We start from the raw sequence: 4,407 nt of genomic DNA on the forward strand, positions 1-4,407 counted from the left end.
ATGGCACAGGCTGACTGTTGTAATAAATAAACTTAATATTACAATGAATTAGTATTATCATAGCACTGCTGATCACAATTAAGTAAAATCCTGCCCGTACTACAACTGGATATAATTCACCGCTGGCTGAAGGCAGCTTGCTGAAGGATATCATAGAAACACACATGGGTTGGGTTTACATAAATAACCCATCCATATTTAAGATATGCTCATTTTTATATTAAATGTCTTTCATCCCCTCTGAGCTTGGAATTTGTACAGCTGTAAAACTGTTCATGAAAATATGCTCTAAAGCACGCGGATACCAGTCGGAAAGGGAGAAATTTACATCACGAATCCTTAATACATTGAAATCAGGAGACGGAGTGCTATTGCAGCAGGACCCCAAACAGCATGTGTTTCTGATGGTCTAGTTATTTATTATCAAATCATTTTAAAAGCTAATGGGGCTTGGGGCTGAATCTGTCTCTGCACTTGCATGTTTTCATTAAGAATGTATATTCATTTAAAGACTCACGGCTTAGTTTGGTTTTTATTGCTGCCGAACTACAGTTTCAGAACTGCAACCCTTTTCGCTGTTTATCAGAATTGATAAACCTAAGTAAGGATAGGAACCCCACCACAGACCCCCACATTATGAAGGTCTTCAAACCCCCCTGAGCAATGCACCTCACACCTACTCCCTTAGAAGACATGTATGCAAAAACAGTCATTCTATACAAATCCAATGAGGCTTTGATATGAAATCCATTTGGTCACTGGCAAAGATAAAAACTGCTCTATAGTATTCCTCTCCATTGGCTGCTTAGACCTCACACTGTACACCGGTCTGAAATGTGTGTTTTTAGCCCAGCGCAAGAAACAGTCAAGACTTCCAATGGGAGACTGCTGTCCCCCGGTGCTCACAGCACGGGGCACTTTGTGAATTTGTGCCTGTGGTCACGTACTGTATTGTGAAGAGCTGCAACCTGGAAATGAATGCCAGGTCAACATTCAATGAAACAGTAAACACTGTACCCGGGAGGGACATATCTGGCCTTTTATTTCAGTGCCAGCTTGGTTACTTTCTTCCCCCCTACTTGACCTCTGGTAGGAGTTCTCACCATAACCTATTACATTGCTTCTCAACTTCCTCAGCTTTCTTTAGTTGGGACTTTTTTTTTTTTTTAAAGTGACTTTTTCATAGCGTGACCCCCCACCCCCCACCCCATTGAAATATTGTTATTATTAAATGATTTCAATATCTAAATCTAATCTAGACTAAACAGGATATATATAAATAATACAACCTTCCTGCAACCCCAGGGATTTCTGACCCCCAGTCTGTGAACAGCTGACCTATCACAAACACTACATTCAATATCGCTTAGAAAACTACTGTCCCTTGCTGATAACAGCAATGTTTAGCTCTTGTGCCAGATTGCCCACTAAATTACCCACCATCATGTCAGATACAGGTGTGGGACACAAATATTTCGTCACCTGCCATAACAATTATAGGACAGGCAGAATTCTACTTAACACTACACTGTTAATTGAGTAAGTCGCCCTGGATAAGGGCGTCTGGATAAGGGCGTCTGTAAGTCGCCCTGGATAAGGGCGTCTGCTAAGAAATAAATAATAATAATAATAATAATGAGAAATAATTAACAGGAATTAACAGGGCGGTTCTGTGCAATTGTTTAGTTTTCCTGATAACGGGTAAACAGAATTCGGTTAAAGTTAGGATTTAGGTGGAGGTAATACACAGAAAAAGGGCAATCCTTCTTATTGCAGTAACAATACTTCTTACTGGTACTTATTGCGCGGTTTAGAAAAATTACCTATCATTTGATCGCTCTCCTAATAAAAACTAGTGTGCTTTCAGATGCACTAGACTGCTACAATGGAGAGCAGACAGAACAGCAAGATAACAGGGTCACTGTGAAGAGCAAGCCCTCTCTGTGTGTGCGCTTACCTCACAGATGCACAATAAATATTGATACAAGATGCTTTGCTGATGTTATCAGGATTTCCTTAAGGGTTCTTCAGCAGAACTTTAGAAATCCACACACCCAGGCCCCAGCCTTGACTCATTCACATTGGCTTCATCTCAGATTAAAATAAACAGAATTCACAGGACACCTTTAGAAATGGTTCACTCGGGCGTTTAACCCTCACAACGGATTACCGACGTCTCGTGAGATCACGGCACCGCTAAGCCCTCAAAAGAGGCTGACTGTTTTAACAACTTGTCTATTCCTGTGGTTATGGCTTACTCCGTCTCTCCAAAGATTGTCTCTGATGTCTTTCCTTATGTTGGCTTCCTTTCACAGGCCTCTACCACCCCCATCTTGGGTACTGGTTCCTAAACTGGGGGCAGGAGACCTGGGGGGGGAGGCGCAATATTCTATGGGGCGGCCACAACAAATCCAGAAATATTCTCTCTCAAATGACATCTGATGTTTCCCTAGGCAGGTGGAATGTTTTTTTTAAATTGAATTAAACATTTTTTAAATGAAACACTAAACTATCTTGACATCAGTTCTAGAGTACCTTTATTATCTCCATTTCCAATGCCTGACTAACAGTATTGTACCACTGCACAACAAAAAGGAAGTGCTTGTGAGAAGAAGAGTTTCACATTTCTACTGATTCATTTGGTGGGGATCCTAAGTGCGGATGCTTGATGTTATCAAGGGCAGCCAAAAAGATTTGGGAACCCGTGATTTGCTCAGGTTCTAAAGTGAATAGAAATACACACAGGTATCCCATCAGACAGCTTCACACAGATAAACAAGCCAGTGAACATCCCAACCACTGGAGCACTTATCTCTCTGATTGAAGTGTTTAATAGGCTGAATCCAACCTGAAGCCTCAAGAAATGTCCCAACTCCTACACATGGAATGCTGGGAAAACAAAACAGACGCCAACCAGCAGCACCCTTGATCCATCTGGGCTGACTGCTCTCACGTTCGTCCCTGATGGATGATGTCACTGCTTTGATGTCAGCGCTCCCCCCCCCTTCCACCCCGGCTTTGAAAAGGGAAGGTGTCTGATAAAAGGCCAGGTCTTTATTAGCAGCAGCTTGGGAGTGGAGAAGTGATTGAATCGGGTGTGGGTTAGGGAACCACTTCAGTCAGGGTTTTGCTGATTGAAATCCACAGTTTTCAGCAACTATTTCAGTGTGTCTGAGGAACATATGGTAACAAACTCAGAATCTGGCATGGACACACAGTGAATCTGCATTGTATCAAAGTCAACATGGGATGTTGTTCCCTCTTGAATCCCCCTTAGGGGATGGGATTTTATAATAAATGGAATATTATATGTTCATACTGAACATAAGGAAACACAGGGTCCACATTTCATTATATAACTGCTATAACACTCACAGCTTGTTTCATAGAGCCAAAAGACAATTTCAAGAAAAAAACTTTTGCCAATTAGAAGTTCTTTCCAGAAACACAAGGTAAGGTGAATGACCTTTCTGAAGTCGTGTTGATTTTCTCCTAATAGCAAAAAAAAAAAGGGGCAAACTTTGCACTGGAGCAGAAAGAATGGACATCGAGCCGACATTTTTTGGTTATTTTGAGAACCTCTTGAACCACAGGTTGGCCAATCAATCAATATTCTAAAAGAACTGTCCTCGTCCGCTTCCTAGAAAACAGAAGTGGAACTTCACGAGGGGTCGAATTGGAGGAGTTAACTGAATGGGTCAAACTCTTTATAAGGGCTGTAGCTGGCACAGTGCTGTTTGAAACTGCTTCCCACACAATCCAGTCTCTCAAGGGCAGGCAGGGGATAGTATCACTTTCAAGAGGCACTTATTTCACATGGGGGTCTATGAGGGCCTTGTTGGCTGTTTTAAAGTTATTACAATATTAAGGCAATATAATGCACCCTTCCCTTTAAATCACCCTGCCCCCTTTACACAGCACACAATGGAAACATGTCCGATGTCTTCACCTCACCTCACAGTGACAGCTAGCTTTCTGTGCAGCTTACAAACAAATAACAGTATCATAAACCAGATTCCTGCACCTAACCTCAGTCGGTTGTTTTGCACTGATAATGCATTCTATTAGCAGTCTTTTCTGGATTCATTTTAGAATCCCAATTGAATATTTTGCATAACTCATTTTTTTAGCAAGCTAAGGTTAGATTCCAACTTAGTTATTGAAGTGTGTTGTATTTTCCTTTCGAATGGTATATGCACTTCTAGAATCACTGTGTAAATCAAAGTGACGGGTGCTTTTGAAATCTTAACGAAAGCTCTTGCTTTATAGGTAAAAGGTTTTCATGTTACCAATGTTGGCCATAGATCATCTCAATACAGCTGCCGAGGAGGACTTGCCAGCATTTCTTCCCTGCGCTGGATTGGCTGGATCAGAGGAAAACTCCACTCTAGTATCGTCTGTCTCTGA

The sequence above is a fragment of the Acipenser ruthenus genome, chromosome 16 (assembly GCF_902713425.1).
Source record: "Acipenser ruthenus chromosome 16, fAciRut3.2 maternal haplotype, whole genome shotgun sequence".
NCBI classification, from domain to species: domain Eukaryota; kingdom Metazoa; phylum Chordata; class Actinopteri; order Acipenseriformes; family Acipenseridae; genus Acipenser; species Acipenser ruthenus.